General features: G+C 47.0%; 1 long non-coding RNA gene across 6 annotated transcripts in view; it reads right to left on the bottom strand.

Annotated features, from left to right (window-relative positions):
- Nucleotides 1-13,815, bottom strand: part of LOC136791999 (uncharacterized) — a 74,467-nt gene that overhangs the window by 45,971 nt on the left and 14,681 nt on the right. For 4 of the 6 annotated variants that reach the window (XR_010835023.1, XR_010835022.1, XR_010835026.1 and 1 more), the window contains exons 3-6: nucleotides 13,215-13,247; nucleotides 5,304-5,405; nucleotides 3,646-3,754; nucleotides 3,127-3,187 (exon numbers count right to left, since the gene is read on the bottom strand). This is a non-coding gene — a long non-coding RNA (uncharacterized lncRNA). The remainder of the gene's footprint in view (nucleotides 1-3,126; nucleotides 3,188-3,645; nucleotides 3,755-5,303; nucleotides 5,406-13,214; nucleotides 13,248-13,815) is intronic. The other 2 variants (XR_010835024.1, XR_010835025.1) reach the window with 2 other exon arrangements.

Genomic DNA, 13,815 nt, shown 5'->3' with positions numbered 1-13,815 from the left:
TGTCTCGCTCTTTGTTGGGTATAGGGTGTCCAGCACTGTTCGTTGCTGGTCCTTGAGTGAAGCTGGGTCTTGGTGTTGAGATGGAGATCTCTGGGAGATTTTCGCCGTTTGATATTACGTGGAGCTGAGAGGTCTATTGTGGACCAGTGTCCTGAGATTGGTTCTCCCACCTCAGAGACACAGCCTTGACACCTGGCTGGAGTGCCAAGAGCCTTTAATCCACACGGCTCAAAATAAAAGGGAGAAAAAAATAGAAAGGCAAGAAAGGAAGGAAGGAAGGAGGAAGGGAGGGAAGGAAGGAAGAAAGGGAGGGAGGAAGAAAGGAAGGGAGGAAGGAAGGAGGGAATAAAGAAAGGAAGGGAGGGAGGAAGAAGGGAAGGGAGGAAGGAAGGAGGGAAATAGGAAAGAAAGGAGGGAAGAAACGAAGAAAGAAAAGGGAGAAGACAAAATAAAGTAGGGTAAAATACAGTTATTAAAATAAAAAAAATTATTAAGAAAAATTTCTATTAAAGAAAAAAAAAACAGGTCGGTCTAACCCTAGGACAAATGGGGAAAATAAAGCTATACAGACAAAATCTCACACAGCAGCACTCACATACACACTCACAAAAAGAAAAAAGGGGAAAATAATAGTATATGTTGCTCCCAAAGTCCACCTCCTCAACTTGGGATATTTCGCTGTCTGTTCAGGTTTTCCACAGATGCAGGGCACTTCAAGTTGACTGTGGTGCTTTAACCCGCTGCTTCTGAGGCTGCTGGGAGAGACCTCCCCCTCTCTTTGTTTGCACAGCTCCTGGGGTTCAGCTTTGGACTTGGCCCCGCCTCTGTGCGTAGGTCGTCGGAGGGCATCTGCCCTTCGCTCAGACAGGGCGGGGTTAACGGAGCAGCTGATTCGTAGTCTCTGGCTCACTCAGGCGGGGGGGCGGGGGGCACGGATGTGGGGCGAGTCCGCGGCGGCAGAGGCCAGCGTGACGCTGCACCGGCCCGAGGCGCACCTCGCATTTTCCCGGGGAAGCAGTCCCTGGATCCCGGGACCCTGGTGGTGGCGGGCTGCACAGGCTCCCGGGAGGGGCGGTGTGGAGAGTGACCTGTGCTGGCACACAGGCCTCTTGGTGGCGGCAGTAGCAACCCTAGCATCCCACACCCATCTCTGTTGTCCGTGCCGACAGCTGCGGCTCGCGCCTGTTTCTGGAGCTCCTTTATGCGGTGCCCTAAATCCCTTTTCCTCGCGCCCCAGGAAGCAAAGAGGCAAGAAAAACTGTCTCTTTAGCAGCTCCGCGCCCATTTCTGGAGCTCCTTTAAGCGGCGCGCTTAAACCCCTCTCCTCGCGCAGCAGGAGGCAAAAAGGGAAGAAAAGGTCTCTTGCCTCTTTGGCAGCTCCAGACTTCTCCCGAACTCCCTCCCGGCCAGCCGTGGTGCGCTAACCCCTTCAGGCTGTTTTTACTCTGCCAACTCCAGACCTTTCCCTGGGATCTGCCCGAGGCTCAGTTCCCACCCCCGCCCGCCCCAGCAGGTGAGCAGACAAGCCTCTCGGGCTGGTGAGTGCTGATCGGCACGGATCCTCTGCGGAATCTCTCCGCTTTGCCCTCCGCACCCTGTTGCTGCGCTCTCCTCCGCGGCTCTGAATCTTCCCTCTCCGCCACCCGCAGTCTCCGCCCGCGAAGGGGCTCCTAGTGTGTAGGAACCTTTCCTCCTTCACGGCTCCCTCCCACTGGTGCAGGTCCCGTCCTTATCCTTTTGTCTGTTTATTCTTTTTTGTTTTGCCCTACCCAGGTACGTGGGGAGTTTTTTGCCTTTTGGGAGGTCTGAGGTCTTCTGCCAGTGTTCGGTGGGTGTTCTATAGGAGAAGTTCCAAGTGTAGATGTATTTCTGATGTATCTGTGAGGAGGAAGGTGATCCCCACGTCTTACTCTTCTGCCGTCTTCTCGCTCCCCGAGAGAATACTGTTTATTTGGGAAATTGTATCATAAAATGGTTGGGCTCCACAAATTCTTCGATTGACTTGAAGAAAAGAGTGCTAAATCAGTTTGGGCTGTTGTCACAAAGTACCATAAACGGGGCGGGGTGTGGGCTTGTAAACAACAAAAATGTATTTCTCATTCCTGGGGGATGGAAGTCTGAGATCTAGGTGCCGGCATCATCGCCTTCTGGTGAGGACTCTCCTCCAGGTTGCAGACTGTCCACTTCTCATTGTGTCCTCACAGGACAGAGAGCAGAGAAAAAAAGCCAGCTCTCTCATGACTCTCACAAGGGTAAGAATCTCATCATGAGGGCTCCATCCCAATGACCTCATCAAATCCTAATCACCTCCCAAAAGACCCACCTTCTAATACCATCACATTGGAGGTAGGATGTCAACATGTGAATGCTGGGGGGACCCAAATATTCAGTCTATAACAAGTACTAATGGGGAAATGAGAGTTTCTCTCTCTTTTTTTTTTTTTTTTTTTTTTTTTGGTGGTACGCAGGCCTCTCACTGTTGTGGCCTCTCCTGTTGCGGAGCACAGGCTCCAGACGCGCAGGCTCAGCAGCCATGGCTCACGGGCCCAGCCGGTCCCATCGGCAGGCAGACTCTCAACCACTGCGCCACCAGGGAAGCCCAAGAGCTTCTCTTGAGGATGTTAAGGGCTGCTACAAAGATCAACGGTACATGTGTTTCCAGAGAGAACTACAATATAGAATAAGTTCTATAAGGCATTCACAAAATAGATTCCTCTTTCTTCCCCAGAACAGTCCTTGGTATCAAGGGACCCATTCCTGGAAATTGACTCTTGCTCAAGGAAATCCATCCTCTTATTAAAAAAAAAATCTTATGAAGCTGCATGAATGACACAAAGGACTTTTCCCAGCTCTAAGATTGTGTGTAAAACCCGTTAGTCTAAATTTATTTCCAAAAGATAGACCCCTCTGCGAGATCTGCTCCTGCCGGGAAGGTGGGACCCAAGCTTGTGCCCCGGCCCCCCAGGTGTGGCTTCCTCAGATTTGGGGTGAAGCCCCCAGCTCCCTTGGGCTCTGCAGCACTGCGGTGGGCTTGGGGGAAAGAGCACGGTTTCCGGGGTTTCTCAGCAGGAGATGTCGGGGCTGCCATGCAGGAACCCAGTGGCCCTGGGTGGGGCGCAGACTCACCAAGCCTGGGTGTCCCTGCTGCTCACGGCTGCTGACAACAGGGTCCGCGATGAAGTTCTGCCTGGCAAAGGGGGACTGTGGGTGGATCCATCCTCCCCTTCCCTTGGCACAGCCCCATCGCAGCCCTCCCTTCCAACAGGCAATGCCTGTGACCTGCGGCCGGACGGCTCCACACCCTCACGCCCCGGTGCTCGCCCCACGCCGAGAACAGGCACAACGCCTGGGCCGGCCTCTAAGACGGCTCGAGCAGGACGGCTTCTTCGGCGCGCCCGTCAGCCACCCTGAGCCCAGGGGCCGGCAGGGAGGTCTGAGGGCCGCTTGGGCCCGGGAGGGGCGGAGGCATGGGCTTCGTGGCTGGGCCGGCCCTCCTCGCCGCCTCCTGCCTCTGCGCCCCGACCCGGGGTGCCCTTCCCGTGGCCCCGTCTCCTTCCCACTCCCGTCGCGCCTCTTGGCCCCCCTCCAAGCATCGTGAGGGTGCGTGCGGGAGGGCGCCGCCCTCGGGGCTTCCCCGACACCTACCGGCTATTCGGCCACGTCGCGGACAGACAGCGGCAGGTCAGTGGAGCAGAGTCGGCCCGGGTCTCCTACCCCCTGAGGAGGGGCGACTGGCACCACGCACGAAGCAGCCCTGGAAGGAGGGAGACCAGGGGGGAGGGGGTCGGTGGGGAGCTTGACTCGCAGTCACTTACGAGGGGACGCGGAACTCCCAGGGCTGACCGGTCTCAGCACTCCCACAAGGGGGTGGTCAGGAAGGAGGGACCCTGTCCCTGGGGCCCAGGGCGCTCCCGGGTCAGGCAGAGTCGCCAAGTGTGTCGGGTGCCGTGGACAGCTGAGGCACGTTTAGCCCAAAGGAACGTTCCAGTGCATCGCAGAGGCCAGTGGAAATACACGGTGGTGAAAAGTCCCTGTTGCTAAGGGTTGAGAGGAACCAATAATTCCTCCCGTTTCTCAGGGTGTTCCGTTTGGCTGTGAATCAAATGTATTTCCAAGGAATGCAGGCATGTGGCTGAAAAGGCCAGCAGTGCCTGGGGGTCACAGCGAGACCCTCCCATCTTGCCCGCCTCGGCCATCCTGTGCTCTGGGAGCAGAGCTCTCAGCCAGAAGTGAAACATAGTAGCTTCCATATCCAGATTCTAAGATTTTCTACAGCCCTTTAAAGGCCCCCTTCTCTGAGTGGTGCTTGACCTGCTAGTGTTTGGGGCGGGAGGGTGGGCTGGGTGGAGGGTCTGAGCGCCATCCTGAGGAAAGGGCTTTGGAGGCCTGTGTGAGCCTGAGACCGGGGGCCCAGTGCCTGTGTCCGAGGGAAGGCCAGAGCTGACTCTAGCTGTGCCGAGCCAGATGTCGCCCTCCTTCCTGACAACCCAGCCAAGGCTGTAGCTCACATTCCTGGCTGTGCTGCTTACACTTGCCCTCTGGGAAGGCCAGCCTGGCAGAGCTCTGTTCCTGCCCTCTGGGCTGCTGGTAAGTGAGTACCTAGCCTGGGTGCTGGAGGGGAGGAGCCATAGATGGTGGAGGCCCAGTCCCCACCCAGGGTGCTGCCCCTCTGCTGAGCTGAAACTTCTAATCAACATCTTATTCAAACCAAAAACAACGTGATATTGTTCTACCACCTGTGCCCGACCAATGTCAGCCCTTTGTCATATGGGGCAGTGCTGTCTAATGGTAAAGCTTCCAGTATCAGATCCCCAATTCCTTCTCCTACCCCCTCCCATGGGGGTTCAGTGGGTACATCTGTATCTCATAGAACCTGAAACTCTGATTTTACAAAGGAGCTGGAGGTCTGGGGAAAGAACTGGTCTGATCTCAGTTAAGAATGCAACTTTATACCTGGATGATACTAGAGCACTTGAGCACCTCATGTGTTTGAAATGAGATCTTCACAAAGACCTCATGGGCAGGAGAGGCAGGCAGGAGAGGAGACAGACTGAAGCTCTGTGACCGACTGATCAAGTAGCAGAGGTCCAGCTGACTTCCAGGCCTACCGCTGATTTGCTATCACCAGAGCCACACCTTCCACATAGAGAACCAGCAGAAAAATGAGTCTGAAGAGCATTTTAGCGAAATCCAAGGTCCTTTGGATCATTAGTGAAAGTCATTCTGTTCTTACATGCTCCCCACACCCTGACCCACCTTCCTAAATCCAAATGGGTTCTGAGATTAAGGTGGAAGTGACAAACCTGGAGGTGACCAGGCTTTACTTTATCATCTCTTTCTTCTTCCAACATGTGTTCCTGGTCTTACTCTTCCCAGTTCTTCTTCAGGGAGCGGGTCCAGCAACTCTGTGAAGCAAAATCACACACCCTAAGGTTGACTTTCACAGACTCCTCCCGTGGAGGCAGTTTTCAAAAGGTCTTCCTTCTTACCCCCACCCCCCCAAATCAATCTTCATCTCAGGAGCCCTAATAGGCACATATTACCTCAACATTTAATATTTAATACAACCTTTAGATCTAGTTCTCATAACTGCCATTTGCCCCCAATTCACTCTTTGTAAGACAATTCTACCTGAATCCTGACTGCAAACCCAGCATCCTTAAGCTATTTTTGGTCACCATGGCAACTCACTATAAAGGTCTTCTTTTGAAAAGATTTCAGAAAAGTAGTTTCGGTCATCAAGATGACATATTGCAGGAGACGGCTTAAAGATGGCGGAAGAGTAAGACGCGGAGATCTCCTTCCTCCTCACAGAGACATCAGAAATACATCTACACGTGGAACTTCTCCTATAGAACACCCACCGAACGCTGGCAGAAGACCTCAGACCTCCAAAAAGGCAAGAAACTCCCCACATATCTGGGTAGGGCAAAAGAAATAAGAATAAACAGGGACAAAAGAATAGGGACGGGACCTACGCCAGTGGGAGGGAGCCGTGAAGGAGGAAAGACTCCCACACACTAGAGGCCCCTTCGCGGGCGGAGACTGCGGGCGCCGGAGGGGGAAGCTCCGGAGCCGCGGAGGACAGCTCAGCCACAGGGGTGCAGAGGGCAAAGCGGAGAGATTCCCGCAGAGGATCGGTGCCGACCAGCACTCATCAGCCCGAGAGGCTTGTCTGCTCGCCTGCCGCGGCGGGCGGGGCCGGGAGCTGAGGCTCGGGCTTCAGTCGGATCCCAGGGAAAGGTCTGGAGTTGGCAGAGTGAAGACAGCTTGAAGGGGGCTAGTGCGCCACGGCTGGCCAGGAGGGAGTTCGGGAGAAGTCTGGAGCTGCCGAAGAGGCAAGAGACCTTTTCCTCCCTCTTTGCTGCCTGGGCGTGAGGAGAGGGGATTAAGTGCGCCGCTTGAAGGAGCCCCAGGGACGGGCGCGGAGCTGCCGAAGAGACAAGAGACTTTTTCTTGCCTCTTTGCTTCCTCGGGTGTGAGGTGAGGGGATTAAGAGCACCGTGTAGAGGAACTCCAGAAACGGGCGCGAGCCGCGGCTGTCGGCACAGACAGTAGAGACGGGTGTCGGACGTTAAGGTTGCTGCTGCCACCACCAAGAGGCCTGTGTACGAGCGCAGGTCACTCTCCACACCGGACCTCCCGGGAGCCCGTGCGGCCCGCCACTGCCGGGGTCCCGGGATCCAGGGACAGCTTCCCCGGGAGAACGCACGGCGCGCCTTGGGCCTGTGCAGCGTCACGCCGGCCTCTGCCGCCGCGGACTCGCCCCGCCCCCGTGCCACTCCCTCCCCCCAGCCTGAGTGAGCTGGAGCCCCCGAATCAACTGCTCCTTTAACATCGTCCTGTCTGAGCGAAGGGCAGTCGCCCTCGGACAACCTACACGCAGAGGCGGGACCAAGTCCAAAGCTGAACCCCAGGAGCTGTGCGAACAGAGAGGAGAGGGGGAGGTCTCTCCCAGCAGCCTCAGAAGCGGCGGATTAAAGCTCCACAATCAACTTTAAGTGCCCTGCAGCTGTTGAAAACCTGAATAGACAACGAATCATCCTAAGTTGAGGAGGTGGACTTTGGGAGCAAGATATACTATTATTTTCCCTTTTTTTTTTTCTTTTTGTGAGTGTGTATGTGTGTGCTGCTGTGTGAGATTTTGTCTGTATAGCTTTGCTTTCACCATTTGTCCTACGGTTAGACGGACCCATTTTTCTGTTTTTTTTTTTTTTTTTTTTTAAAGGAAATTTTTTTTCTTAATAATTATTTTTTATTTTAATAACTATACTTTATACTACTCTGTCTTCTCCCTTTCTTTCTTCCTTTCTTCCTTCCTTTCTTCCCTCCTTCCCTCCTTTCTCCCTTCCTTCCCCCCTTCTTTCCTCCCTTCCTCTCTTCCTTCCTCCCTTTCTTCCTCTGCACCTTCCTTCCTTCCTTTCTTGCTTCCTTCCTTCATTTCTTCCTTCCTTTCTTCCTTCCTTCCCTCCCTCCCTCCTTCCTTCCTTTTCTTTCCTTTCTATTTATTCTACCTTTTATTTTGAGCCGTGTGGATTAAAGGTTCTTGGCGCCCCAGCCAGGCACCAGGGCAGTGTCCCTGAGGTGGGTGAACCAACCTCAAGACACTAGTCCACAAGAGACCTCCCAGCTCCACGTAATATCAGACGGCGAAAATCTCCCCGAGATCTCTATCTCAACACCAAGACCCAGCTTCAATCAAGGACCAGCAAAGAACAGTGCTGGACACCCTATCCCCAACAAAGAGCAAGACAGGTCTACAGCCCCATCCATTAGCAGAGAGGCTGCCTAAAATCATAATAAGGTAACCAACATCCCCAAACACACCACCAGACGAGGACCTGCCCATCAGAAAGACAAGATCCAGCCTCATCCACCAGAACAGAGGCACTAGCCCCCCCAACCAGGGAATCTACTCAACCCACTGAACCAACCTTAGCCACTGGGGACAGCCACCAAAAACAACAGGAACTACGAACCTGCAGCGTGCAAAAAGGAGACCCCAAACACAGTAAGATAAGAGAAATGAGAAGACAGAAAAAACCACAACAGATGAAGGAGCAAGATAAAAACACACCAGACCTAACAGATGAAGAGGTAATAGCCAATCTACCTGAAAGAGAGTTTAGAATAATGATGGTGAAGATGATGCAAAATCTTGGAAATAGAATAGACAATTTGCAAGAAACAGTTAACAGGGACCTAGAAGAAATAAAGAGGAAGCAAGAAACGATGAGCAACACAATAAATGAAATTAAAAATACTCTAGATGGGATCAATAGCAGAATAACTGAGGCAGAAGGACGGATAAGTGACCTGGAAGATAAAATAGTGGAAATAACTACTGCAGAGCAGAAGAAAGAAAAAAGAATGAAAAGAACTGAGGACAGTCTCAGAGACCTCTGGGACAACATTAAACGCACCAACATTCGAATTATAGGGGTCCCAGAAGAAGAAGAGAAAAAGAAAGGGACTGAGAAAATATTTGAAGAGATTATAGTTGAAAACTTCCCTAATATAGGAAAGGAAATAATCAATCAAGTCCAGGAAGCACAGAGAGTTCCATACAGGATAAACCCAAAGAGAAACACGCCAAGACACATAATAATCAAACTGTCAAAAATTAAATACAAAGAAAACATATTAAAAGCAGCAAGGGAAAAACAACAAATAACACACAAGGGAATCCCCATAAGATTAACATCTGATCTTTCAGCACAAACTCTACAAGCCAGAAGGGAGTGGCAGGACATATTTAAAGTGATGAAGGAAAAAAACCTACAACCAAGATTACTCTACCCAGCAAGGATCTCATTCAGATTTGATGGAGAAATTAAAACCTTTACAGACAAGCAAAAGCTGAGAGAGTTCAGCACCACCAAACCAGCTCTACAACAAATCCTAAAGGAACTTCTCTAGGCAAGAAACACAAGAGAAGGAAAAGACCTACAAGAACAACCCAAAACAATTAAGTAAATGGTAATAGGAACATACATATCGATAATTACCTTAAATGTAAATGGATTAAATGCTCCCACCAAAAGACACAGACTGGCTGAATGGATACAAAAACAAGACCCATATATATGCTGTCTGCAAGAGACCCACTTCAGACCTAGGGACACATACAGACTGAAAGTAAGGGGATTGAAAAAGATATTCCATGCAAATGGAAATCAGAAGAAAGCTGGAGTAGCAATTCTCATATCAGACAAAATAGACTTTAAAATAAAGACTATTACAAGAGACAAAGAAGGACACTACATAATGATCAAGGGATCGATCCATGAAGAAGATATAACAATTGTAAATATTTATGCACCCAACATAGGAGCACCTCAATACATAAGGCAAATACTAACAACCTTAAAAGGGGAAATCGACAGTAACACAATTATAATGGGGGACTTTAACACCCCACTTTCACCAATGGACAGATCATCCAAAATGAAAATAAATAAGGAAACACAAGCTTTAAATGATACATTACTCAAGATGGACTTAATTGATATTTATAGGACATTCCATCCAAAAACAACAGAATACACATTTTTCTCAAGTGCTCATGGAACATTCTCCAGGATTGATCATATATTGGGTCACAAATCTAGCCTTGGCAAATTTAAGAAAATTGAAATCGTATCAAGTATCTTTTCCGACCACAACGCTATGAGACTAGATATCAATTATAAGAAAAGATCTGTAAAAAATACAAACACATGGAGGCTAAACAATACACTACTTAATAACGAAGTGATCACTGAAGAAATCAAAGAGGAAATCAAAAAATACTTAGAAACAAATGACAATGGAGACACAACGACCCAAAACCTATGGGATACAGCAAAAGCAGTTCTAAGAGGCAAGTTTATAGCAATACAATCATACCTTAAGAAACAGGAAACATCTCGAATAAACAACCTAACTTTGCACTTAAAGCAATTAGAGAAAGAAGAACAAAAAAACCCCAAATTTAGCAGAAGGAAAGAAATCATAAAGATCAGATCAGAAATAAATGAAAAAGAAGTGAAGGAAACAATAGCAAAGATCAATAAAACTAAAAGCTGGTTCTTTGAGAAGATAAATAAAATTGATAAACCATTAGCCAGACTCATCAAGAATAAAAGGGAGAAGACTCAAATCAATAGGATTAGAAATGAAAAAGGAGATGTAACAACTGACACTGCAGAAATACAAAAGATTATTAGAGATTACTACAAGCAACTGTATGCCAATAAAATGGACAACCTGGAAGAAATGGACAAATTCTTAGAAATGCACAACCTGCCGAGATTGAACCAGGAAGAAATAGAAAATTTGAACAGACCAATCACAAGCACTGAAATTGAAACTGTGATTAAAAATCTTCCAGCAAACAAAAGCCCAGGACCAGATGGCTTCACAGGCGAATTCTATCAAACATTTAGAGAAGAGCTAACACCTATCCTTCTCAAACTCTTCCAACAGATAGCAGAGGGAGGAACACTCCCAAACTCATTCTATGAGGCCACCATCACCCTGATACCAAAACCAGACAAAGATGTCACAAAGAAAGAAAACTACAGGCCAATATCACTGATGAACATAGATGCAAAAATCCTCAACAAAATATTAGCAAACAGAATCCAACAGCACATTAAAAGGATCATACACCATGATCAAGTGGGGTTTATCCCAGGAATGCAAGGATTCTTCAATATACGCAAATCAATCAACGTGATACACCATATCAACAAACTGAAGGAGAAAAACCATATGATCATCTCAATAGATGCAGAGAAAGCTTTTGACAAAATTCAACACTCATTTATGATAAAAACCTTGCAGAAAGTAGGCATACAGGGAACTTTCCTCAACATAATAAAGGCCATATATGACAAACCCACAGCTAGCATCGTTCTCAATGGTGAAAAACTGAAACCATTTCCACTAAGATCAGGAACAAGACAAGGTTGCCCACTCTCACCACTCTTATTCAACATAGTTTTGGAAGTTCTAGCCACAGCAATCAGAGAAGAAAAAGAAATAAAAGGAATCCAAATAGGAAAAGAAGAATTAAAACTGTCACTGTTTGCAGATGACATGATACTATACATAGAGAATACTAAGGATGCTACCAGAAAACTACTAGAAATAATCAATGAATTTGGTAAAGTAGCAGGATACAAAATTAATGCACAGAAATCTCTGGCATTCTTATACACTAATGATGAAACATCTGAGAGTGAAATTAAGAAAACACTCCCATTTACCATTGCAACAAAAAGAATAAAATATCTAGGAATAAACCTACCTAAGGAGACAAAAGACTTGTATGCAGAAAACTATAAGACACTTATGAAAGAAATTAAAGATGATACAAATAGGTGGAGAAATATACCATGTTCTTGGATTGGAAGAATCAACATTGTGAAAATGACTCTACTACCCAAAGCAATCTACCGATTCAATGCAATCCCTATCAAATTACCACTGGCATTTTTTACAGAACTAGAACAAAAAATTTCACAATTTGTATGGAAAAACAAAAGACCCCGAATAGCCAAAGCAATCTTGAGAACGAGAAATGGAGCTGGAGGAATTAGGCTCCCTGACCTCAGACTCTACTACAAGGCTACAGTAATCAAGACAATATGGTACTGGCACAAAAACAGAAATATAGATCAATGGAACAGGATAGAGAGCCCAGAGATAAACCCACACACATATGGTCACCTTATCTTTGATAAAGGAGGGAAGGATATACAGTGGAGAAAAGACAGCCTCTTCAATAAGTGGTGCTGGGAAAACTGGACAGCTACCTGTAGAAGTATGAAATTAGAACACTCCCTAACACCATACACAAAAATAAACTCAAAATGGGTTAAAGACCTAAATGTAAGGCCAGACACTATCAAACTCTTAGAGGAAAACATAGGCAGAACACTCTATGACATAAATCACAGCAAGATCCTTTTTGACCCATCTCCTAGAGAAATGGAAATAAAAACACAAATAAACAAATGGGACCTAATGAAACTTAAAAGCTTTTGCACAGCAAAGGATACCATAAACAAGACCAAAAGACAACCCTCAGAATGGGAGAAAATATTTGCAAATGAAGCAACTGACAAAGGATTAATTTCCAAAATTTATAAGCAACTCATGCAGCTCAATAACAAAAAAAAAAACAACCCAATCCAAAAATGGGCAGAAGAACTAAATAGACATTTCTCCAAAGAAGATATACAGATTGCTAACAAACACATGAAAGAATGCTCAACCTCATTAATCATTAGAGAAATGCAAATCAAAACTACAATGAGATATCATCTCACACCGGTCAGATTGGCCCTCATCAAAAACTCTAGAAACAATAAATGCTGGAGAGGGTGTGGAGAAAAGGGAACACTCTTGCACTGCTGGTGGGAATGTAAATTGATACAGCCGCTATGGAGAACAGTATGGAGGTTCCTTAAAAAACTACAAATAGAACTACCATACGACCCAGCAATCCCACTACTGGGTATATACCCTGAGAAAACCATAATTCAGAAAGACTCATGTACCAAAATGTTCATTGCAGCTCTATTTACAATAGCCAGGACATGGAAGCAACCTAAGTGTCCATCAACAGATGAATGGATAAAGAAGATGTGGCACATATATACAATGGGATATTACTCAGCCATAAAAAGAAATGAAACTGAGTTATTTATAATGAGGTGGATGGACCTGGAGTCTGTCATACAGAGTGAAGTAAGTCAGAAGGAGAAAAACAAATACCGTATGCTAACACATATATATGGACTCTAAGGGAAAAAAATGTCATGAAGAGATTAGTGGTAGGACGGGAATAAAACACAGACTTACTCGAGCATGGACTTGAGGATATGGAGAGGGGGAAGGGTGGGCTGCGACGAAGTGAGAGAGTGGCAGGGACATATACACACTATCAAATGTAAATTAGATAGCTAGTGGGAAGCTGCTGCATAGCACAGGGAGATCACCTCTGTGCTTTGTGACCACCTAGAGGGGTGGGATAGGGAGGGTGGGAGAGAGGGTGATGCAAGAGGGAAGAGATATGGGAACATATGTATATGTATAACTGATTCAGTTTGTTGTAAAGGAAAAACTAACACACTATTGTAAAACAATTATACTCCAATAAAGATGTTAAAAAAAAAAAAAAAAGATGACATATTGCACAGAACAAAAAGGTTTATTATTCTTACCATTCTCTGGATGTAACTATGTCTCTTTTCCTCCTATGTGGAGAGAAGGGAAAAAGAGAAAAACAATATTTCAAAGGAAGATCAAAACCAAAAGCATGAGTCAAAGTATTAAATAAATACATTTGACGTGGTTAAAAACAGGGGTTGGGGGTATTCTCGGTTTGGGGGAGATCTGGGCAACCTTCAGTCTGGTGTTGATGCCCCACCAACCTCAAAACAAAGAGAGGCCCAGGAGCTGGCCCGGCACATGTCTGCGCACTAGAGGTCATCTAGTGATGCTACGTAAGTCAAAGATCCACCTCATGCCAGGAATTTGTTAACACTAGAAGAAAACCAAAGTAGTAATTTGGGATTCACATCAGGAAGTGATGATGACAACCTAAACTGGACACCCACTCTTCTCTGATGATACCTTAGGACACTCCTTCCCTACGTTCACAACACTTACCATTTCCAGGATATCTGTGTTTATGTATTTAAGAGGGATAGAAGTATTGTGGTGATGAAACCGATCTATGTCTTGTTTGAGGTGGAGGTGACAAGAATGCATGCGTGCATACACATGACCATACATGCACAGTGAATAAAGTCTGTAGATTAT

The sequence above is a fragment of the Kogia breviceps genome, chromosome 10, assembly GCF_026419965.1.
Source record: "Kogia breviceps isolate mKogBre1 chromosome 10, mKogBre1 haplotype 1, whole genome shotgun sequence".
Classification (NCBI taxonomy): Eukaryota; Metazoa; Chordata; class Mammalia; order Artiodactyla; family Physeteridae; genus Kogia; species Kogia breviceps.
This window is presented reverse-complemented; position numbering and strand designations above follow the sequence as displayed.